Raw genomic sequence first — 25,430 nt, 5'->3', positions numbered from 1 at the left:
TGCCTCAGGGGGTGTCTGCCAGACCTTGAGCAGGCTCCCTGCAGTCCTCACTGGCTGTGAACCCGAGACAGAGCTGTGCTCTGGGGTAGGAGCTTTACCGCATGTCTCAGGAGCACCTGCTCTTTAAGGAGCTTGGCAAGAGCTTGGGTTTGGAGGCAGAAGACCTGAATGCAAGTCCACCTGCTGCTGTGTGGCCTAGGCAAATCGCTTAAGCTCTCTGAGCCTCAGTTTCTTCGTCTGTGGAATGGATAATAATGAGACATTGTTTTACTTCCCCAAGATGCAAAGAAATCAACACTTTGATGATATCATTGGTTGGGGATGAGGGAACAGGAGACTCTTCATGCAATGCTGATGGGAGAAGAACTGGTACAACCAAAATGGACAGCCTTTGGCAATGTTTATTAAAATTATAAATGTTCACACCTTTGGCCCAGCACTTTGCCCCAGAATATGCTTTAGACGTTCCTTGCAGTCTTGTTCAAAATAGAGAAAAATTGGAAACAAACCACATGTTCATCAATAGGGGGATGGCTAAATAAATTATGGAATATTCACGCTATCGAATACACTGCAAGTCCCTGGGGGTAGAGATGGTTAATGTGCTCAGCTGTTAACCAAAAGGTTGGAGGTTCAAGTCTACCCAGAGGCACCTTGGAAGAATGGCCTGGCAATCTACACTTGAAAAAATCAGCCACTGAAAAACCTATGGAGTACAGTTTTACTCTGACACATATGGGGTCACCATGAGTCAGAATTGACTCCATGGCAACTGGTTAGAATATACTGCAGCCATTAAAAAGAATGAAGTAAATTTATAGGTGACTTATTGTTGGATAGACTTATTATTGAATGGAAAAAAGCAGTATTTAGAAGGATAATTATAGAATGATAAATTTGATATAACACAAAAATAGGGAATGATATTTTATAGTTCCTTAAAACCTTTTTAAATTTGTGAATTATAACATGATTACAGAAAGATGCACAAAATAAAGATGTCCTACTTAATGACCTGTCACAAAGTGGACCTCGTGTAACCACCTCCAAGGTAAAAACGTTGCCACTACCCGAGAAACTCCCCTGTGTCCTGCCAATTACCACCACCTTTAGCCTGAAAAGTACCCACTATCCTGGTGTTTATGGCGGTCACTTCCTTGATCTGCTGTATAATATTACCACCTGGGCCTGCAACCCTAAACAATAGAGTATAATTTGGCCTGTTTTTTATACTTACAATAAGGGATTCGCACAATGTATTCTGTTGTGATTGGTGTCTTAGTCAACATTATTTTGTGAAACTTAACCCTGTGGTTGCTCTACTATGTAGTTTCTTTGGGGACATAAAAAAGAATGTAAGTGATTAGGAAGAAAGGCCTGGAAAGGTACCCATCAAACTGAGATGGTGTGACCTCTAGCAAGGGACCTGGAAGTAGGGAGGTGAGTGTTTTAAGGTCTAGGGTCTTCTCTGCTATAGGCATACCTCAGAGATATTGTGGGTTTGGTTCCAGACCACTGTAATAAGGTGAATATCACAATAAAGCGAGTCACATGAATGTTTTGGTTTTCCAGTGCATATAAAAGTTATGTTTACACTATACTGTAGTCTATTAAGTATGCAATAGCATTATATTAAAAAAAGTACACACCTTAATTAAAAATACTTCATTGCTAAAAAATGCTAACCATCATCTGAATCTTCAGTGAGTCTTAATCTTTTTGCTGGTGGAGGGTCTTGCCTCGATGTTGATGGCTGTTGACTGATCAGGGTGGTGGTTGTAGAAGGCTGGGGTGGCTGTGGCAATTTCTTAAAATAAGACAATGATGAAGTTTGCTGTGTTTGACTATTCCTTTCATGAAAGATTTCTCTGTGGCATATGATGCCCACAGTAGAACTTCTTTCAAATCTGGAGTCAATCCTCTCAAACCCTGCTGTGCTTTATCAACTAAGTTTACATGTAATACTCTAAATCCCTTGTTGTCATTTCAACAATCCTCACGGTATCTTCACCAGGAGTAGATCCCATCTCAAGAAACGAGTTTCTTTGCTCATCTATAAGAAGCAACTCCTCATCTGTTAAAGTTTTATTAAAGATTGCAGCAATTCAGTCACATCTTTAGGCTCCACTTCTAATTCTAGTTCTCTTGATATTTCCACCACATCTGCAGTTACTTCCTTCACTGAAGTCTTGAAACCCCTCAAAGGCATCCATGAGGGTTGGAATCAACTTCTTCCAAACTCCTGTTAATGTTGTTATTTTGATCTCCTCCCATGAATCACGAATGTTCTTAATGGCATCTAGAATGGTGACTCCTTTCCAGAAGGTTTTCCATTTACCGGTTGCCCAGATCCATCAGAGGAATCACTATCTATGGCAGCTATAGCCTTAATAAATGTATTTCTTGAATAATAAGACTTGAAAGTTGAAATTACTCCTTGATCCATGGGCTACAGGATGGATGTTGTGTTAGCAGGCAGGAAAGCAACATTAATCTCTTTGTATATCTCCAGCAGAGCTCTTGAGTGACCAGGTGCATTGTCAATGACCAGCAATATTTGAAAGGAATATCTTTTTCTGAGCAGTAGGTCTCAACAGTGGGCTTAAAATATTCATTAAACCATGTTGTAAACAGAGGTGCTGTCATCCAGGCTTTGTTGTTCCATTTATAGAGCACAGGCAGAATAGATTTCACATAATTCTTAAGGGTCCTAGGATTTTCAGAATGGTAAATGAACATTGGCTTCAACTTAAAGTCACCGGCTGCATTAGCCCCTAATGAGAGAGTCAGCCTGTCCTTTGAAGCTTTGAAGCCAGGCATTGACGTTTCCTCTCTAGCTATGAAAGTCTTTGATGGCATCTTCTTCCAGTATAGGACTGTTTGAATAAGTCAATCACAAAAGGACAAATATTGTATGAGATCTGTATTGTAAAAACCCATGAAAAAGTTCACACACAAAATGTAACAGTCTTTGTTGGTTACCAGGGATGGGAGGGGTGGGGGGGAAATATTAAATAGGCAATAGATAAGTGGTATCTTGGGTGAAGGGTGAGACAGTACACAATACAGGGGAAACTAGCACATCCTGTACAAGGAAAGGTCATGGAAGCCCCATAGACACATCCAAACTCCCTCAGGGACTGAATTGCTGGGCAGAGGGCTGTGGGGACCATGGTCTCGGGGAACATCTAGCTCAGTTGACATGACACAGCTTATAAAGACAATGCTCTACATTCTACCTTGGTGAGTAGTGTCTGGGGTCTTAAAAGCCTGTGAGCAGCCATCTAAGATACTCCACTGGTCTCATCCCTTTGGGAGCAAGGGAGAATGAAGAGAACAGGATACAAGGAAAAGATTAGTCCGAAGGACTAATTGTCCGCAGCTACCAAGGCCTCCACCGGACTGAGTCCAGTACAGCTAGATGGTGCCTGGCTACCATCACTGACTGCTCTGACCAGGATCACAACAGAGGGTTCCGGACAGAGCTGGAGAAGGAGGTAGAGCATAATTCTAACTCACAAAAAAAAAGACCAGATTTACTGGCCTAAAGGAGACTGGAGAAACCTCAAGAGTATGGCCCCCAGACACCCTTTTAGCTCAGTGGTGAAGTTACCGCCAAGGTTCACTGTTACAGCCTGGGAGTGGACAGCCCGGTAAAACCAAATGAGACTAATGAGGTACAGGAGTCCAATGACAAGGGCCAGAAGGCAGAAGGGGACAAGGAAGCTGGTGATAGGGAACCCAAGGTTGAGTAAGGATATTGTTGATGTGTTGTGAAATTGTTAACCATTGTCATAGGGCAACATTTGTAGTAACTGTTAAATGAGAAACTATTTTGTTCTATAAGCCTTCATCTTAAGTGAGAATAACAGCACAATTGGAAGAGCGTAGTCAATGTCACTGAACTGTGCATGTAGAAATTTTTGAAACAGTGTATCTTTGGCTATGTGTATTTTCACCAAAAAAAAAGGTTGAGAAGTTAGAGGGTTAATATGTTGTGGGGTTGTTAACCAGTGTCATAAAACAACATGTGTACTACTGTTTCATGAGAAACTATTTGTTCTGTAAGTCTTCACCTGAAGTACAATAAAATATATATAAAAAAAAAATATAGGAGTGTTTGGTCTACACTGAAAATCTGTTGTGTAGTGTAGCCACTTTTCATTAATTATCTTAGCTAGATCTTCTAGATAACTTGCTGCAGCTTCTACATCAGCACTTGCTGCTTCACTTTGTACTTTTATGTTATGGAGGTGGCTTCTTTCCTTAAACCTCATGAACCAGCCTGTGCAAGCTTCACGCCTCCCTCAGCCTTCATAAATTGAAGAGAGTTATGGCTTTGCTCTGGATTAGGCTTTGGCTTAGGGGAATGTTGTGGCTGGTTTGTTCCTCTATCCAGACCACTAAAACTTTCTCCATATCAGCAATAAGGCTGTTTCGCTTTTTTATCATTCGCGTGTTCACTGGAGTAGCACTTTTAATTTTCTTGAAGTACTCTTCCTTTGCATTCACAATTTGGCTAACTGTTTGGTGCAAGAGGCCTAGCTTTTGGCCTGTTTAGCTTTCGATGTGCCTTCCTCACTAAGCTTAATCATTTCTAGCTTTTGATTTAAAGTGAGAGACTTGGCACCTCTTCCTTTCCCTTGAACACTTAGAGGCCATTGTAGGGTTATTAACTGGCCTACTTTCAATATTGTAGTGTCTCAGGGAATAGGGAGGCCTGAGGAGAGGGAGAGAGACGGGGTAACAGCCAGTCGGTGGAGCAGTCAGAACACACACGTTTATCAATTAAGTTTACTGTCTTATAGGGGTGCAGTTCACGATGCCCCAGAACAATTACAATAGTAACATCAAAGATCACTGATCACCGATCACCATAACAGATATAATAATAATGAAAAATTTTGAAATATCGCGAGAATCACCAAAATGTGACACACAGACACGAAGTGAGCACATGCTGCTGGAAAAATCGTGCTGATAGACTGACTCAGTGCAGGGTTGCCACAAACCTTCAGTCTGTAAAAAACGCAGTATCTGCAAAGAGCAGTAAAGCAAAGTGCAATAAAACGAGGTATGCCTGTATTTGAATTTTCTACAAGGAAAAACGTCATTTGGGTAATTAAATTTTAATAGAAAGTATAAAATGGAGAGAATAATATCTGTTTGCCAGAGCTGTTGGGAAGGTGAAATGAATTCATGTAGGTAAAACCTGGAGCACAGAGCAGGCGCTCAGTAAAAGGGAGACAAACACAGGTAAACACAAATGGAATCCCTTTTGGAAGCTGCTGGAGGAGCAATATCATAGAGCAGTTAGATGCATGGACTCTGGGACAGGTGGTTTGGGTTCGAATCCTGGCTCCACTATTTGCCAACTGTGTGGTCTTGAGCAAGTTACTTGATGTCTGTCCCCTTCCCTCAGTTTTCCCACCTGTGTTAGTTATCCATTGCTGCCTAATAAATCACTTGGTGGCTTAAAACAGCAATAATCATTTCTCAGTTTCTCACAGTTTCTATAGATCAGGAGTTTGGGAGCAATTTGGATGGGTAGTTCTGGCTTGAGGTCTCTCATGCAGCTGCAGACAGATGTTGGTTGGGGCTGGAAGACCTGCCTCCAAGATGGCGCACACCCATGGCGAGCGAACTGGAGCGGGCTAGTTGGTTCTGGACATGAGCCTATTCTCATGGCTGTTTGAGAGTCCTCCCGGTGTGGTGGCTGGCTTCTTCCAGAGTAATCCATCCAAAAGACCGAGGCAGAAGTGGCCCAGCCTTGGAAGTCACACACTGCCACTTGTGCAATAGTCTATAGGTCACACAGGTCATCCCCAGTTCAATGTGACAGGCTACACAAGGGCATGAATACTGGGAGGTGAGGATCACTGAGAGTCATTTCGGAGGCTGGTTACCACATTACCTCAGAAATAGGGATAATAGCGCCTACATCACGGTGTTCTTGTGTGAATTGAGTTAATCCATGTGAAAGTACTTAGGACAATGGTGGTGCAAACCAAGCTTCATATGAGTGTGAGTTCTCATTATCATTCCAGAAACACTGCAAAATGCATCACTTTCATGTTTTCTGGGTTTTATTTTACTTCCTAATATTGTAATTGTAGGTTGACTCTCAGGTTCCCTGGAATGATAGACACCCCATGCAACAGTAATCATGAATAGCTGCACTTTGAAGTACCCACCAGAGATGTGCTTGAGCCACTGCACAAAGGGGGCCCCCACAGAGCCATCTTACATGTCTGCTTCACTGGGTGGACTGAGTCACCAATGCCCGCAGGACAATAGGGCTGGATTTTAATCTCTTTAGGACTAGGCATCGAGTCTTTGACTTCAGTCACTTACCACATAAATGCCTCAGAGCAAATGAAGGCATTGATATGAGAGTAGACTTGTTACTTTCTTCATAGAACGGGAAATTTGACCGACTTTAGTACTTTTTAGTTCAGGGGTCCAAAACTCAAGTGCTCACAAAGCCAGATGGGTAACCCACATTTTGGAAGTGACCAAGGGTGAGAAGAACCATGTGAGAATGATAGGAAACAGCAGTGGACCCTTGACTTCAGTGTTGGGGAAACAATAGGAAGTGGTAGGGACTGTAGCAAACAGGAGAACACATGCCCTGTCTCTAGGGCCATTGTCTTCTACGTGCCAGCCAATCATTGCCTACAAGATTGTGGACCAGGGCTCTCTGAGTTTCTGCTTCCTTGTTTCCATGTTTTGCAGCCATGCTCCACTACCGCAGTGAGGCTTTGGGCCCTTAATGCTGGCCTGGATTGAGCATGAGTTTCCAGTTGATTTGCATTCAGTGTGCCTAATGGCTAGTAGCCTCCTCAGACCAGCTTCTCCCTTTTCTATAGGCCTGTAGCACTGGGGTCTCATCATGTACCAGAGTTCAGCCTGGCTAGTTCATGACAGTGGGAGGATTTGCTGTCTTCCTTCGTCTGGTACCTTCCATGGATTGGCAAAGTGGGGTTTATCACTCTGTTCTAGGTCATGAGCTGGGGACTGGAGATACAAAGGAAATTCAGAGTGTCCCTCACACATCTCATGGAGGAAACAGACACATCTTGACAGTTCATTTCAGGGCAGTGTGGCATGGGCTCCAGCTGCCATGTGAGATGGGACCTGGGCTATTTGCCAGGTCTGAGAGCATTAACGGGAGCCCTGGTGGTACAGTGGTTAAGAGCTCGGCTGCTGACCAAAGGGTCGACAGTTTGAATCCACCAGCCGCTCCTTGGAAACCCTATGGGGCGCGGGGCGGGGGGGGGGGTCTGTCCTATAGGGTCGCTATGAGTTGGAATTGACTCAACGGCAACAGGTTTGGGTGTTTTTTTATTTTTATTTTTTTTGGTTTTGAGAGCATTAACAGTGGTGCAGATGACTTAACGCCTAGAAGTAAGGGTGGGTTGTGACGGCATTATTGGTGTTCTCCCCAACTGCCATTCCCTTTTATTCCTTATTATCCTCTGACAAGGAGGCTGAAAAGGGCAGATACTTTCCTAGCCTCCCTTGCAGCTAGCAGTGGTCACTGACCCAGTTATGGTCAATGAGATATAAGCAGGCGTTTTCTGGGAATTTTTGGGAAGTATTTTCACTCTGATGAAATGATGTGGGTATACAACTGAAGTCTTCCTCACCATCCTGGATGCTCCTTACTTCTTGCATTTGGAAGTGGTTGAGTGAGGATATGTCTGGAGCTGCAGCTACCGTCCTGTGCCTCTGGAAGAAGGCCCAGAGAATTGCAGGGAACCTGACTTAGATCTCTGACATTGCTGAGCCACTGGCCAACCCTTAACCACCTATTTCCAGCCTTCCCGTTATGAGAAATAATCAAGTGCCTTTATTATTTAAGCTGCTGCTAGTTGAGTTTTGTTTTGCAGCCAAAAGCATTCCTAATGTTTATATAGGGAGTGTTTGAGCCTGTTATCTGACATGATGGGATGGAGAATTTCGTGCCTCTTAAACACCACAGGGGTTTGAATTCGGCTATGCTGGCCCCATCCTACCCCAGGGCCAGTTTCTATTTTTTTTAATCCCTCAATTAAAAAAAATTAAATTGTGAAATATATCACCTATGCAAAAGAGTGTTTAAAACTTATCTGTATAGTCCAAAGAATAATAATAAAATAAACATCCATGTACTCACCACTCAGATTAAGCGTTAGAACATTACTAAACCTTAGATACTCCCTGTGTACCCCTTCACATTGTACCCCTTCTCTCTCCCCAAAGCTAACCACTAGCTTCAATTTTACCCTGGATCAGTCTTCTGCTGTTCTCTATAGTTTTACCACCCATGTATACCCAAACAATATAACGTTTAATTTTTGCCTGTCTTGAATTTTATCCAAATGGAGGCATACTACATGCGTTCTTCTGTAACGCACCTCTTTTGTCCTGCATGGTCTACGCTGAGATATGTGCATGTTGACGCATGCAGTAGTGGTTCTGTGATTTTCATTGTTGTGTAGTCTTTTATTATCAGATAAGCTTGCAGGATATATATTTATTCTACAGTTGATGGTCACTGGGGATGATTCTAGTTCTTTTGCTATTACTAACAAGGCTTCTCTGAACATTCTCGTCCAGGTCTCGGGGCCCACACGGGAGGGAGCTGCTCTAGGGCATATGCCCTGAAGTGGAGTTGCTGGACCATAGGGATTCACGTGTGACCTTTGTTGGGTGATGCCAATTGGTTTTCCAAAGTGGTGGCACCAATTTGTACTCCCACCAGCAGTGGCTAAATGCTCATGTTGCTCCACATCCTCCCCAACATTTCGTCCTAGACATGTTCTGTTCTGAATGGACTCGCATACCAGCAAAGTTGACCCTTGACCTTTGAAGAAGTCCTGCCCCATTTGCCAGTAAAGATCAGCACCCATACTGATGTAAAGATCACCTCAGAAAACTTTTGAGGTCCCGAAACAAGGCCGTTGCCTCCCCTGTGGCCTTTCCTTCTGGCTTCTACTGATTTCAGTTTCCAGTAAGGGGGAAAACGAATTTAATATTCTCTGCCCTCAAAACTGCATGTGATTCAATTTGCCCACGTGTCAGTGGGAACTTTTCTTGAAGGTCAGCATGCAATTTCTCCGCCTTTGTTCTCTCTCTATCTGTTTTGAATAATCAAGTCTTAAGGTAAAGGCAAATTTCCAGGATTATTAGCCACGCAAGCTGCAGGGAGATGAAGACATTGGGGGCATTCTTGGGTAGGCCAGAAGATTTGGAAGGAGTGAGAGGACCCTCTCCTGGCTCTAATTACTGACCTTGGACAGGTCACTTGACCTCGCTGAGCCTCAGTTTCCTCTTCTGTTACAATAGCGATGATCATGTAGGGTTATGAGGCATTGGTGGTGCAGTGGGAGAATTCTCACCTCCCACATGGAAGACCCGCCTGTCTTTCGGTGGAGGCATCTGAGGGTGGGTGGGAAGCCCCAGGAGGGAGGCCCCTGGTCCTCTGCTCCTCAAGGTGAGTTCAGCACAGCCCTGGTCCTGCCCACCCCAGCCCTGGGAGGTCTCTGGATCCTTACTCAATCCTTCAGCTACGGGAGCCTTACACCGGAAGGGGGCCAAAAGTGGGGTAGGGGTGGGAGAGCAAGGCAGAGGCTGAGCCTCAGGTACTGCAGGCTTCTGTCCACCCAGTGAGGCTGTAGTCAGGCCAAGAAAAGGAGGTTGCAGGTGGGTGCTGGGGGCCTGATGGGCAGTGAGTTGGACATCCCAGAGGAGGAGACCAGCTCAGGAGAAGACGGAAGAGAGGAAAGCAGGTCACCAGAAGCTTTGAGAGGCACCAGCTTCTCTGAAGCCTGAGGGCCTCCCTAGTGCCCGATAACATAAAACCTGCTGCCGTCGAGTCAATTCCGATTCATAGTGACCCTACAGGGCAGAGCAGAACTGCCCCATAGGGTATCCAAGGCTGTACTCTTTATGGAAGCAGACTGACACATCTTTCTTCTGTGGAGTGCCTGGTGAGTTCAAACCACTGACCTTTTGGTTAGTAGCCGAGTGCTTAACCACGGCCCCACCAGGGCTTCGCCTGATAGATAATGAATAAAAGGAAGGGGGGCACCACCTGGGGAGATAGTGCTTCCAGAATCCCCACAGGCAGGACTGACCACTCAGCCCTTCTCCACATAGCTAGGAGGCCCCTGGGGTCAGGTTGGGGGCTTTGAACCTGGCTCCCCAGCACACTTCCGGTTGTGATGTTGAGCTGTGGAATCAGCCAGACTGCAGTTGGAGTCCCAGCTCTACCACTTAGTATCTTTGTCACCTTGAATAAGCCACGTAACCTCTGAGCCTCAGTTTCCTCATCTGTAATGTGGCAATAAGAATGCCTATCTGACTTTGTTGTAAGGAATTTATACAACATGCATTTATTAAGCGCCTACTATGTGTCAGGAGCCCTGGTGGCACAGTGGTTAAGAGCTTGGCTGCTAACCAAGAGGCCGGCAGTTCCAATGCACCTACCACTCCTTGGAAACCCTATTGGGCAGTTCTACTCTGTCCTGTACGGTCACGATGAGTTGGAATTTACTCGATGGCAATGGGTTTGGTACTACGTGTCAGGCTGTGATGCTGTACAGGTTTTAGCGGAGCTTCCAGGCTAAGACGGAGTAGGAAGAAGGCCTAGAGATCTACTTCTGAAAATCAGCTAATGAAAACCCTATGGATCACAAGCGTCTGATCCACAACTGATCATGGGGATGGTGCAGGACTGGGCAGTGTTTCTCCTTCAGTTGTGTCTGGGGTCACCATGAGTCGGGGCTAGCTCAGCTGCAGCTAGCAACAGCAACGATCCCACTGTAGGGTTATTGTGAAGAGGTGTGTATCCATCACTGAGCACAATGCCTGGCATGTGGTAAGCGCTCCATAAGTGCTAGCAGCTACTATTCATAGTCGTTCTTGTCTGTGAAATGGTGTGGTTGGGGCTGAGAAAAGCTCCAGGCGTTACTGCCATCATGCCATTTATGCATTCCTATAAACCCCCCGTGATGTGCAAAATTGTGTACTAAAATTATGCAAAACTATAGGCTTATGAGAAAAGTAGAGTTGGGCAGATAGCTCAAAACCTAAGTTCCGACAAAATCAATAACAATCCTAATAAAACTTGAGCACAGGCACAGTCCCAGGAGCCTTTGCACCCAGCCACGGACAGTCACACATGGTAGCCAAAAACCAGGAGGCTCTTCCTTCCTCTGAGAGCTAGGTCCTGAGAGCATCTGCTTCTAACCAGGCCATTCTCATCAGCATTAAAAGTATGATTAAAAATGCAGCCTCCGTCACTGATCCACCGTCCAGTAGAGGTAGAAGTGAGTTTGTAGCTTCTTCACCTAAACTTGCCACCTCCTCAGAGAGCTTAACCCAGCAGACAGCTTAGAGGTTCTCGAAGCTGCTAACCCAGCCACTGCTTGTATCAGGGAAGGCACTTCTGTAGACATCCACTGTTTTAAAAAAAAATTTATTTTATTAAGTTCTTAAAATTTTGCTAAGGATAGTTCTTTAATTGTGCTTGTTCCTGACTATTTAAAAATATTAACATGCTAGGGAAAATCAGATGTACGCATCTTCCCCATTATTTCAACGTTAGTTCCCTATTTACCATTTGCAGAAGAGGTAATCTGTGTCAAAGGAACCTGCATTATAGCAGAACAGGCTGTACTTGCTAAGAGTCCTTTCAGCTCTGATGTTCTACAACAGGGATTTGCAAACTGCAGCTCTGGGGCCAAGTCCAGCCTGCCACCTGTTTTTGTAAATAAAGTTTTATTGGAACCCATCCATGCCCAGTTTTATGTATTATCTATGGCCGCTTTCTTGTTATAATGGCAGAGTTGGGTAATTATGACAGAGACCATGTGGCTTGCAAAGCCTGAAATATTTACTGTCTGGCTCTTTACTGGAAAAGCTTTCCAACTCCTGTTCTAGGATTATAAAAATGATCAATTTCCTGTGTCCACGGACTCCTCCTGCTCTGAGTTCGCAGAGCCTGGTATCAGTTACGATAAAGCTCTCTGCTGTTGTAACAAAGAGACTCTTCAACACAATTGGTAAGTTAGCCACGCTGCCTCAGTTTCTCCCTTCGTGACTGAGGACAGACCAAATCTGAAGGGCCATTCACTGAAGCAGCTGTGATTCATCTGGCCACCTTTTGTGTGTGGGAGCTCTCCTTCCTGAGTCACCATCCATCTCTGGTGCCACCAGCAGACACGGCCCTCCTGTTGATGGGATGGTACCCAGGCCTTCATTGGTTGGCCATGTCTTGGTCCCCTGAGGTCAGATCTCCTTGCTCCTGGCCAGGCAAAGAGGGCAAACTCTCTACCCCTAAGACTTTTGTCTCTGGAAAACCACTGAGCGCAGACCCCTTGCCACTGGAAACAGTGTTCTCTGTCCTGGCAGCACCTGAATTCCACACAAGACTTAGAGTCTTGCAATGCCTCCTGTCAGAGCTGACATCCCGGCTGGGGCAGGGCAGTGTCCAAGCAATTAATAACAGCAGCCCTTTTCCTGAGAGGGCAGGAAAAGCACATTTCTAATTTGCTTTGGAAATACAAAAAAGTTTTATTATAACACAATAGCTATTGGTTGGCAAAAGATGAAACAGCCCAGTAGGATAAAAATGTGAAAATTAAGAATATCCTTCCTCTTCCCTTGTGCGCAAATGCTTTGCTCTTGGCTACTAACCAAAAGCTGGGCAGTTCGAATCCACCCAGCAGTGCTGTGGAAGAAAGTTCTGGCGATCCTCTTTTGTAAGATAAACTGGTTGCTGTCGAGTTGATTGCAACTCACAGCGACCCTATAGGACAGGGTAGAACTGCCCCATAGGGTTTCCAGAAGCAGACTGCCACATCTTTATCCCGTGGAATGATTGGTGGGTTCGAACCACCGACCTTTCAGTTAGCAGCCGAGCTCTTTAACCACTCTGCCACCAGGGCTCCTTTCCATAAGATTACAGCCATTGAAAACCCTATGGAGCAGTTCTACTCTGTAACACGTGGGGTCGCCATAAGTTGGAATTGCCTCGACGGCAGTGGGCTTGGTTTTTGGCTTCCCTTGTGCTTTAGCCCCGCTCCTCAGTTTATTCTGTATTTTTTTCAGTTGTTTTTCTCTCCACATACAACTACACACTTAGGTAAAGCAAGAAAATCATGAATGTATGAATCTATACTTACTTTCTTCCCATAACGATAGAACTCAGGCATTTTTCCATGTCTGCACATATGGATCTACTCGTTCTCTTAAATGGCTATTTAGTAATCCTCCAATGGATACCCTTTATTTGTTCAGAATATAGACTTCCTTTTAGCTTAGTGCAAATGTCACCTTCCTCCAGGAAGTCTTCCTTGATATCTGCAGCAAAAAATGGCCCTTTCCTGCTCCAAATTCCTAGTTCCTTGTCCCTTTCTCAGGCCCCATATTAGTCAGCATAAGGCTATGCTCCTGTAACAAGAAACCCTGCAGTGCAGAGGCTTAAAGAACATAGAAGTAATTTCTCTCTTAGGTAATGGTTTTGGCGGTTGGGGCAGTCATTCCAGGACCTAGTTCCTTCCAAGTCATTTCTGTCCCATCCCCTGGGAGGGGGCCACCTTGGTGTTTGTGTGGTTGAGGCTGGGCCACCCAGGAAGGGGGGAGAGTGTGTGGAGGAGGCCTGCATGATGTCTTCAGCCCCTGACCTGGAGTGTCCACTCACAAGCCATTATTGAGAGCCTCACATAGTCATCCCTAACTGCCCAAGACGCCTGGCCATCTTCAAGACCATGGAAGAAGGGAAACAAGTTTTAGTGAAAAATGATCAGTCTTTGCCACAGACCTTGACCCTTTAACCTCATGTCTGGTGTCCACCTGTTCCTATGTCCTGGCTTTGGGAGCAGAAGGGCTGAGAGAGCAGGATCCAGAGCTGGTCCATCTTTGCATCTTTCTCCATGTCCAGCAGCTCCTGACATGTGGTTGGTGCTTGGTAAATGCCAAGCCAGTGCATGGTAACACTGTCTCTGAATCAGGAGGTGGTGGACCCTGAACATGACCCGTCATTCACTCAGCAGTGTCTAGTAACATTTGCTATGAGCCAAGCATGGGCCTTGGAGACCCAAAGACACCATTGCTCTGTCCTCAAGCACTATCCTTCTGGGTTCCTGGAAAAGAAAATTCTCTTCCTGCCTCAGGACCTTTGCGTGTGCGTGTCTTCTTCCCAAAACCCCCTCTTCCTGCAGCCTTGCTTCCTCACTTGCCTAGTGTCTTAGTTTTCTAGTGCTGCTATAACAGAAATACCACAAGTGGATGGCTTTAACAAACAGAAATTTATTCTCTCACAGTCTAGAAGGCTAGAAGTCTGAATTCAGGGTGCCAGCTCTAGGGGAAGGCCTTCTCTCCCTGTCGGTTCTGGCGGAAGGTCCTTGTCATTAATCTTCTCCTGGTCTAGGAGCTTCTCAACACAGGGACCACAGGTCCAAAGACATGCTCTGCTCCTGGTGCTTCTTTCTTTGTAGTGTGACTCAAGATACAACCTAATCCTGTAGATTGAGTCCCACCTCAATAACATAACTACCTCTAATCCTGCCTCATTAACATCATAGAGGTTCGGATTTACAACACATAGGATGATCACATCAGATCACAAAATGGAGGACAATCACACAATACTGGGAATCGTGGCCTAGCCAAGTTGACACACATTTTTGGGGGACACAATTCAATCCATAACACCTAGCCTACTTTATGTCTCTTCGTAAAGGTTACATCCTCAAAGATACTTTTTCTGACCCCTCAAGGACACTTTCTCTGACCCTCTCTCCCAGACTAGGTTGGGTCCTCCCATTACCCACATACTGTACGTTTTCCTTATAAGTTTTAACACAACTGCATTGAAGTGATTTTTTTTTTTTTTGGTATAAGATTTTATTTCAGGTCAATCCTATGATAACACAGGGTGTTTTTATATGCTCAGCACCTAGCAGAATGCCTGGCACAGTAGACGTTCTGTTTCACTGTTTAACCATTTCCCACTGCCTATCTGTCAGTTTGTCGTACGGTAGTGATGTGTGTGTTGCTGTGTTGCTGGAGGCTGTGCCACTGGTAATTCAAATACCAGCAGGGTCACCCATGGTGGGAAGGTTTCAGTGGAGTTTCCAGACTAAGACAGACTAGGAAGAAAGGCCTGGCAATCTACTTCCGAAAATTAGCCAAGGAAAACCCTATGGATTGCAGCAGAATATTGTCAGATATGGTGCTGGAAGATGAGCCCCTAGGTTGGAAGCCTCTCAAAATACACAGTGGCCACAACAGTGGACTTGAGCATGCCATCGATCACAAAGATGGCACGGGCTAGGCAGCATTTCATTCGTTTGTACCTGGGGTTGCTGTGAGTCCGAGGTGACTCGACAGACAACTAACAACAACAAAGCACCAGTTCACAGATGAGGAAATTGAGGCTCAGAGAGGTTGAGTAAGTGGCTTAAGAGCACACAGCTAGTGAGTTTGGGCGCTGGGATTTCAGCTTGTCTGCCTCCAGAGCCCTTGCTTTCACAGCTTAATGCAATTAGAATAGCACATGATGTGTGCTATAATAGGGTATTCATACGGTATTTTTAAGAGGTGGTGGGAGGGCAAAGGAGGGCGGGACTGACTCAGCCTAGAGGAGGGGTGGCTGCCTGGAGGAGGTGGTGACCTTGAAGGCTTAGAAACCGTGGGCAGTTTGGAGTAGCTATAGCGACTGTGTGGGAGAGTGAGAGATGAGACCGAAAGCAGGGCAGGTGGTGAAGCCTCTGCTTTGGGTGTCAGGGAATTTGGACTTAGCTGAGCTGATGAGGGGGGTGGGGCTGGGGACCTCAGAGCTTTGTCAGCAGGTGAGTGGCAGGACCCAGCAGGTTCCATTAGAGCATCACCTTAGGCCAGGGTTACATGCTGGCAGCTGCTGGCTGGCAGAGTTGGCTGGGCTCACTCAGTGTCTTAAAATGGAATTTGTGGCCCACTGTATTAGTTAGGATTTAAGTCCGACTGCTGAGCCAGGCACCCAAAATAACAGCGGCTTAGACGAGGTAGAGGTTTATTTCTCTCTCGCTTAAAAGCCTGAACTAGTCGGGCATCGTGGCTCCACATTGGGGGCCCAGGATCCTCCCAAGCAATTACTCTGCTGTCCCCAAGGCATCACCTTTGTCTGCACGGCACACAACTGCCACCGCTTCAGCCAGATTCCAGCCCCCAAATGGGGGAGGAGTGGATATTGGGCTAAATTGTACTCTCTCTCACTTCAAACTTGAAAAATCAGGAGATTTCACATAAAAATCAGGGTTCTGGGCTGCTCTTGTGGCAGTGCTGGGTCACACATGGCCACAGTAGACCCAAGCTGAGTAGCGCCTGTCCTTTTTGGATGGGTCTGTGCTCGCCAGCTCCCCGCAGTCCCCACCACTCCCTTTTGTCCCCTGGCCTTTGAGAGGCTTGTCAGTTACCATCAGTCAGCTTACAGCAGCCCCCTCCTCATCTGTGTTATCCACCTGGCTGAGGCATTTGTCTGTCCGCAGACCCCACTTGGGCAGAGGGGGCCTGCAGGCTGCGGAGCCAGGAGGTCTGGCTCAGGCGGGGCAGGAGGGCTTCCCCGACGAATATACCAGAGACTCATCCAGCTGTGTGCTGGAAAACCACCCCTCCTTCCGCCATCCTGGTGAGTGCATTTCCATCTAGTTCCTCTGCCATCAAAGTCTGTCCACTCTCCAGGAAGCCTGGTGGGACATGAGCCAGGCTCTTCCCCAAACGGCCACGGGGGTCTGTACACAGGGTACCATTGATCCTCCTGGGAGCCTGCCCTCACCCAGAGTCCTCTGTGGGAGCACACACAGCCAGCCTGACCAAAGCCCTGGTGGCCTGTCAGAGCCCCCAACTCTGCCCCAGAGCCCCCAGCCCTGACCGAGAGCCCTCAGCCCTCACAAAGCCCCCAGCCCTGTTCTCAGATCCCCACCCATGCCCCAGAGCCCCCAGCCCTGCCCCTAGAGCCCCCAGCCCTGCCCCAGAGCCCCCAGCCCTGCCGCCAGAGCCTCCAGCCCTGACCTGGAGCCCCCAGTCCTGTCCTCAGAGCCTTCAGCCCTGCCCCAGAGCCCCCAGCCCTGCCCCAGAGCCCCCAGCCCTGTCCCCAAAGTCCCCAGCCCTGACCTGGAGCCCCCAGTCCTGTCCTCAGAGCCTCCAGCCCTGTCCTCAGATCCCCTAGCCCTGCCCCAGAGCCCACAGCCCGCAGCCCTAACCCAGAGCCCCTAGCTCTGCCCCCCAGCCCCCAGCCCTGCCCCACAGCCCCCAGCCCTGTCCTCAGAGCCCCCAGCCCTGTCCTCAGAGCCCCCAGCCCTGTCCTCAGAGTCCCCAGCCCTGCTTGGCCATCCCCAGTCGGCACCGTGGGAGCCACTGCTGGAATGGGGATGCCGCTCAGACTTCTTGTTTGGAGGCAATTGTGGGCAGTCAAGCTACATATGGATTTTGCAGTCAAGGCCTGTGGAAGCTCTAGATTACATTCTCTCCTCTCCTGCTGGAGTTGCCAAAGAATGATTTCCTCTGTGGGGATATTCGCTGTCGTCTTTCCCGTTATTCCAGGAGGGCGGGTGGAGACTTCTCTTTTGAGAGGCAAGCGTTAGTGACTACGGTGCAATGGTGAGCAGAGACACTCCTCCCAGTGGTGTGAGTCTCGTGGAGACAGAAGGCCGGTGGGCAGGAAGCAGGCGTGGGGACGGCAGCAGCTCAAGCTGGACTAGCACTTCACAGTCTGCAGAGGGCTAACTTGCTCCTCACGGGCCCCGGCTGTGGGTCAGGCCTCTACGCCCCCTCAGAATAGGGTACATTTGGCCCAGCTCCCCACAGAGTCGTGGTCTCTGTGGTCCAGGCCCTCCCTGTTATTTCCCAATTCCCCAGAGGTTGCCTCTGCACTTAGGGTCTGGCTTCTCCCTGTTGACTCCCCTCCCAGACTGGGCAGCTCCGGGACAAGACGCTACCCCTTCTGTGGTTTCCATAGTGATAAACCTCTCTCTTAAAGTGTCTGTGGTTTAGCTGACTTTACTGAAGATTTTTGGGCGGTGGCATTGCTCAGAGCAGAGCTGTGTCTTCTGGCTGGCTCCCTCTACGTCTTCCTCCTCCTCCCATCTCCTTCTCTCCTTCCACTTGGGTTTCCCAAGGAGTTCCCATGTCCGTCTCTGTCACACAGCACCCCCCGCCCCCTCCTCTGTAGCATTCCCTGTTGATAGCCAACATACCACCTCGTGTGTGTGTGTGTGTGTGTGTGTGTGTGTGTGTGTGTCTGTGCACGCATGCACGGGTGATGGGGTGCTCACCTTCTACCTCAAGCACGTGTCGAAACATTTTTCCCAACAAGGTCATTTCTGTCCCCAAGAGGAATTCTGGTGCCAGCAGCTGGGGTGACACAGTTTCTTCACCTGATCAGGCTGCTGACGGCTGTGAAGTGAGCAGAAGAAGTAAGTCACCATCCCATTTTACAGATGAGGAAACTGAGTCTCAGAGAGGTTCAGTGACTTGCTCAGGGTCCCCCAGCTGGGTGAAGTGCACCTGGGATTCCAGAGCCAGTGCTCTTTGGCTGTGCCTCTGCCTTATCGAAGCTCCTTTACTGCAGCATGGGGCCAGACTGGCTTCCGGCGTGAGCCTTGCCTGGTCTGCTTAGAAGAGTGAGGGGTAGCCGCAAAGCATTCATCAGTTTATTTCACAAACATCAGTTGAACCTGCACTCTGTGTCAGGCCCTGTACTCGGTGCCGGCGTGTCGTGGTGAATAGACAGCCCAGTGGGGAGACAGCCGATCAGCCCACACTTAAGTGCACCTGTTTCAACCGGTCAGGTCAAGAGCTGCTGGGACAAATGTGCAGGAGAGAGGGCAGGATGTGCGGGGGGTCGGGGGAGGGCTGTTTTATAATAGAGGGCGGTCAGGAAGGTCTCTTGGGGGGAGGTGAGCCCTGCAGATACCTGGGGGGGAGGGCAAGCAGGTGCCAGGTGTAGGACTGGACAGTGCGAGGTGTGTGAAGGACAGTGAGGAAGCTGGGGCAGGGGACGAGGGGGAGGTGGGAGGCAAGATCAGAGAGGAGCAAGGGGCACCTCATAGGGGGCACCTGTTCTTAGTCCTGGCTGCACCTGTTAGAATCACCTGGGGACCCCACCTCCTGGGCATTGGGGGTTTTTCAAAGCTCTCCAGGTAATCCAAATGTGCAGCAAAGGTAAAAATCACTGATCCAGGGCCCTGCAGACCACCATGAGGAGGAGGGTTTGATTCTAAGCGTGATGAGAAGTCTGTGGATTTACTTTTCTGAACGGTCTCCCTGTGGCTGGATAGGGACCGATAGAAGGGGGTGAAAAGGAGGCAGGGAGGCCATGAGGCAGCTGTGAGGTGATCCAGGCAAGGGGCAGTGGTGCCTGGTCATGAGATCAGTCTTGCCCAGTGTCTAACTAGTGCTGCTATAATATAAAAATACCACAAGTGGATAGCTTTAACAAACAGTTTATTCTCTCACAGTCTAGGAGGCTAGAAGTCTAGGCTCAGGGCGCCAGCTCCAGGGAAGGCTTTCTGTCTCTGTCAGCTCTGGGGGAAGGTCCTTGTCATCAATCTTCCCCTGGTCTAGGAGCTTCTCAGCACAGGGACCTTGGATCCAAAGGACATGCTCCACTCTTGGTGCTTCTTTCTTGGTGGCATGAAGTCCCTCTCCTCTCTGCTCGATTTTCTCTTTTATATCTCAGAAGAGATTGACTCAAGATACAACCTAGTCCTGTAGATTGTGTCCTGCCTCATGAACGTAACTGCCTCTAATCTTGCCTTACTAACATCATAGAGGTTAGGCTTTACAACACATAGGGTAATCACATCAGATCACAAAATGGTGGACAACCACACAATACTAGGAATCATGGCCTAGCTAAGTTGACGCACATTTTTGGGGGACGCAATTCAATCCATAACAGCCAGGGTCCTCAAATGACCACATTGTAGTGGGTTGAAACAGCACAAATTTATTCTCTTACCTTTTTGGAGGCCAGGAGTCACTTACAGTCTTGCCAACCTAAAGTCCAGTAGTCGTAGGCTGCCTTCCTTCCCAAGACTGTAGGGGAAAATCTGTTTATCCTCATCTGGGTGGTTGGCAGAATTCCATTCCTTGTGGTTGTAGAACCAAGGTCCCTGTTTTCTTGCTGGCTGTGAGCTGACAACTGTTTCCAGCTTCTAGGGGCCCCTGAATTCCTTGGCTAGTGGCCCCTTCCTCCATCTTCACAGCCAGCAATGGTGAGTCAAGTCCTTCTTTCATCACCACATTTCTCTCTTTGCTTTTAAGGATTCATGTGATTAGATTGGGCCTATCTGGATAATCCAGGCTAATCACCCATCTCAGGATCCATGGCCTTAATCACAGCTGCAAAGCCCCTGCTTTGGCTTTCACAAAGAGAAATTTATTTTCTCACAGTCTAGTAGGCTAGAAGTCCAAATTCAGGGCATCAGCTCCAGGGGAAGTCTTTCTGTCTCTGTCGGCCCTGGAGGAAGGTCCTAGTGGTCATCAGTCTTCCCCTGGACTAGGAGCTTCTCTGCACAGGAACCTCGGGTCCAAAGGACGCGCTCTGCACCTGGTGCTCCTTTCTTGGTGGTATGAGGTCCCCCTGCAAAGCCCCTTTTGCCATGTAGGGTAACATGCTCACAGGTTCTGGGAATTAGGACTGGACACCTTTGGGGGCCATTATTCTGCTCACCACACAGAGTAATGATAATAGTGATTGTTACTACAACTAACGCTTATTAATCATTTACTACGGGCCAACTTTATGAGTAGTAATTCACCAAATCTGCAGAATGATTCGCCTTATTAGGCCCATTTTATAGACTCGGGAAACTGAGGCACAGAGAGGTTAAGTAGCTTGTCGTTAGTAGTGGCATCTGGATTCGAACCTGGGCAGTTTGCCCGCAGCAGCTGGTGAGGTCCCTGTGGCTATCTGCTGCTCTGTCTTTCTCTGGCTGGTTCTTGGTCTTTAGCTCCCCACCTGTTTTTCTCTTTGCTTCTGTCTTGCTTTCTCTCTTTTCATCTGTGTCTCTGCCTTACTCTGTCCTATCTTTCTCTCCTTTCCTCTCTTTTTCTTGCTCACTCTCTCCCTGTCTCCCCGACACTGTTCTCTCCCCACTCCCTCTGTTCCTATCTCTCCCTTTCCCTCCTCCTGGCCCTGCTGCCTCCCTCAGCTCTGTTCCTCCCAGAACACTCCTTTGTAGTTAGACCTCTGACATGCCAGGGTCCTGGATGCTGTGCTGCCTCCTCTTGGGTCCTTGGTGGCAGCAGCACTGGGTTGACGAGTGGCCAGCACTGAGGACAGGTCAGGGCAGCAGGCCCCCCCATCTGAGAGAGGAGGCCTCGAGTTGCAGGAGACATGAAGCTGAGCCCTCTACCCGCTGTGGGCTTTCTCCTTCCCCCTCCACCCTGCTGTGCACACAGGAACCTGGGGCTGGGCCAGATCTTTCTGAGTGGCACACAGCTGTCCAGTCCTGCCACATTGGCTCTTGCTTTTCTGCTCCTGGTTTCTGGATTCAGGATCTTATTAGGGAGCTCTTGGGTTTGGCCTTTCCCTTCTGTTGGCCCTGCTCTGCGGCCCCCTGTTGCCATGATTGGGAACCCCCCGCTAAGCTCCAAGGCCTTCTGGTGGGCTGACTAGCCCTGGTCTCTCTGCACGGTTGGGGATGGGGATTTAGAAGGAGACAGGACTGGAGAATTCAACAAAGTCTGCTGAGACGGGAGTTCTGGGGAGCGGGGGAAGGAGTGGACAGTTTGGAGGTATCTCTCCAGCCCAGGAGGAGCCCTGGTGGTGCAGTGGTTAAAGTGCTCAGCTGCTAACCGGAAGGTTGGCCGTTGGAACCCACCAGCCACTCCATGGAAGAAAGGTGTGGCAGTCTGCTTCTGTAAAGATTAAAAATCCCGTTGCTGTGGAGTGGACGCTATAGGACATAGGGTTTCCAAGGAGCATCTGGTGGATTTGAACTGCTGACCTTTTGGTTAGCAGCTGACCTCTTAACCACTACATTGTCAGGGCTCCCTGTAAAGATTACAGCCCTGGAAACCCTATAGGGCAGCTCTACTCTGTCTTACAGGGTCGCTATGAGTCGGAATCAATTGGACGGCAACGAGTTTGGTTTTGGTTTGATCCAGGCCAGCCCCCCTCCTTCTCTGGGTGCTTCCCCCTACAGTCCTGGCCACCACTGGTGGCCATGTTTTCCTGTGCAGCCTTGCCCTTCCCTGGCCATGGCTGATTGGCCACGAGGGCTGGACACCTGACCTAGTTGGGCCAATCAGCTTCGCTCTCCTGGGAATTTGGCGGACATGGAGAGACAGTCAGGCTCTGCAGGGCTGGATATAGGGTAGTGGCCCAAGTAAATGAGTTAGGCCCGTGTTCAGAGGAGCAGAGAGGGGCTAAGAAGGGAGATCTCGGAGCCGAGAGAACCAGAGAGAGGCCGCCCTTGCCACTGACGTTTTCACAAGTCCCCTCTCCCTGTATGCCTGCTCTTGGGTTTGGTGAGACGCTCTGGTATCCTTTCATCATGTGAGTGGGTTCTGCCTTTTGAAACCACACAGCCTCTAGGTAGAGCTTTTAAAAATGCAAATCAGATTACAGTACTCTTCTGCCTGGATCCCTCCAGTGGCCTTCCAGAGCTCCAGAATGGCTCCTCATGCCTGCCCACTTCTCCAGTTTGTCTGCTGCTGCTTGGCCCATGGCCCCAGCCCCTCCAGTCTCTTTGCCGTTCCTCCGGCATTCCAAGCTCAATCCTGCCCCAGGGCCTTTGCACTTGATGCGCCTTCTGCCTGGGATGCTCTCGCTCTGGATCTTGACAAGGCTGGCTTGTCCTCATCAGGTTTCAGCTGAAATAGACCCTCATCAGAGAGAATGCCCGAATGCCCTGATCACTCTCTCAGAGAAGCCTCGCCCACCCGAGTTACTGCAGCACCCTGTTTTATTTTATTCACAGTGTATGTCCCTAGCTGCTGTTTTAAAAAAATTATGCTTTAGATGAAGGTTTACAGAGCAAGTTAGTTTCTCATTAAACAATACACACATTGTTTTGTGACACTGGTTGCCAGCCCTGTGATGTGTCAACACTCTCCCCTTCTCGACCTTGGTTTCCCCATTTCCATTTGTCCAGCTTTCCTGTCCCCTCCTGCGTTCCCATCCTTGCCCCTGGGCTGGTGTGCCCATTTAGTCTTGTATACATGGTTGAGCTACACGTGGTATTATTTGTTTTATGGGCCTGTCTAATCTTTGGCTGAAGGATGAACCTCAGGAGTGACCTCAGTACTGAATTAAAAGGGTGTCCGGGGGCCATACTCTCTGGGTTTCTCCGGTCTCTGTCAGACCATTAAGTCTGGTCCTCTTTTGTGAGTTAAAATTTTGTTCTACATTTTTCTCCAGCACTGTCCGGGACCCTCTATTGTGACCCGTGTCAGAGCAGTCAGTGGTGGTAGCCGGGCGCCATCTAGTTGTGTTGGACTCAGTCTGGTGGAGACCGTGGTACTTATGGTTCACTAGTCCTTTGGACTAATCTTTTCCTTGTGTCTTTGGTTTTCTTTATTCTCCCTTGCTCCAGACAGGGTGGGACCAGTGGAGTATCTTAGATGGCCACTCACAAGCTTTTAAGACCCCAGACGCTACTCATCACAGTTGGATGTAGAACATTTTCTTTATGAACTATGTTATGCCAATCGAGCTAGGTGTCCCCCAAGCCCAGCTGCTGTTTGTTCATTTGTTTACTTGTTTACTGCCTGTCTCATCCCTGGAATGAAAATGCCACGTCTTGCTCACCCCAATCCTCAGTGCTTTGAACAGTGACTGACACATAGTACATGCTTAATGAATATTTGTTGATTGAATGCAAAAATGAGTTAGAGGCCAGAATTAGATTGCCTGGGGTTTTCTGGGAGAGAGTTAAAAGACCCACCTCATTCCCCCCAATGGGGTCTCCTTCTCCCCACACAGGGTCCCGACTCCTGCCCATCGGCTGCTCTGACCCTGTGGGCAACAGTCCTAAGGGCTCCCAAGCAGTGGATGGAGGTGGTAAGCGCAGCAGACGTGACCCTTCTGCCTGCACTGACCTTGGTCCCCTCTGGGTTGGGGCTGACTCTGTCCAGTGTCTGTTGTGGACACTAGAGAATATTCTCCCCAGGAGAATCACCCATTTGTCCTAAGGACTTAAAAGGGACCATGGTTCAGATTCCCCAAGACTGGGGGCTTTGACCCGGGCAAGGGCCTCTTGTCTGAAAATAAGCCCCTTCTTGGGTCAGCTAGCAAAGGAGACCATTTTATGTGAGGGTGAGTTGCCTTCCCTCTCTCTCTCTTTTTTGTTTTTAAAAATTTATTGTATTTATTAGATACGCTGTTACACAATGGTCCCTTGACATATCTCATGCTGTAAAGAAACAGCCCCTGCCATCAAGCTTGATGCTTAAGCTGTCAACATGGAGTGTTTTGTGCTCACACACACACGCCCACTCACACAAGCACACGCACCGTTGTCAAGCACACAGACGTCACAGGCTGGTGGGGGCATCCCTGAGGAAGAAAGATCTGGGCTGATGTGGCTGTAGCTCCCCTCTTCTTGTGGAAAAGTGATTGCAAACTCCAAATTCTCTATGCTAATGGGGAAGAAGCAGCAGGAAGAGATGAGGTCCAGGGTGCCATTTGCCTCCGCCGCCGAACAGAAATGGCTAGCTAGCAACTGGTTTTGATGGATGGGAGTTCGTCAAACTTTCTTTCCTTTTTTTGCCTGCTGGTGGAGCTACTAATGAGTAGTGTGAGGCTCAAGAGAAGGAGAGGAAGCAAGAAGCCTGCACAATCCACTCCCTGAATAATCAGCCCTGAATAATTGAGAATTGACTTGTAATTCCAATTGTCTCAGTCTAGAGGTGCTGATGCTGGGAGACAAGGAACAGACAGAAAAGACTGAGGGAGCTTGGAGAGAGGGTGCTGGACCTGGAATTGATGTCGGGCAAAGGAGCTGGGGGCAGGGGACATTTTTTTTATTATGATTTTAAAATACAGGGCAAAGGGCTAACAGTGTTGGGGAAGGCTGCAGGGAGGAGGAGAGGAGGGGCATGTACAGAAAGGAGCAATATTTCTTTCCAGACAGTCAACAACTGCCAAATAAACCCCAGAAATGACACTCCAAGAGCATCTGGGGAAGCTTAGGGGGCTGCTCGTCCTGAAAGAGTTACTGGTTCTGTTCAAGCTTCATCTGATGTGTGCTTCAAAAAAAGATTCTGTTTCCCCTCTTGTAACAGTCTGGAGGGGAAAATCAAGCACGTAACATCTGCCTCATGTCATCATTTAGATGTTTATGAATAAACTGACACGGGCAGGGAAAGCAAATAGATTGTGCAACACACGACCAGCCAGTTCCCAGTTACCTCAGCATGGATTACCCACTTTGGGGGGTGACAAGAGGAAA

The sequence above is a fragment of the Trichechus manatus genome, unplaced genomic scaffold, assembly GCF_000243295.1.
Source record: "Trichechus manatus latirostris isolate Lorelei unplaced genomic scaffold, TriManLat1.0 scaffold00170, whole genome shotgun sequence".
NCBI lineage: Eukaryota > Metazoa > Chordata > Mammalia > Sirenia > Trichechidae > Trichechus > Trichechus manatus.
The sequence above is the reverse complement of the archived record's forward strand: the minus strand, read 5'-3'. Positions refer to the sequence as shown.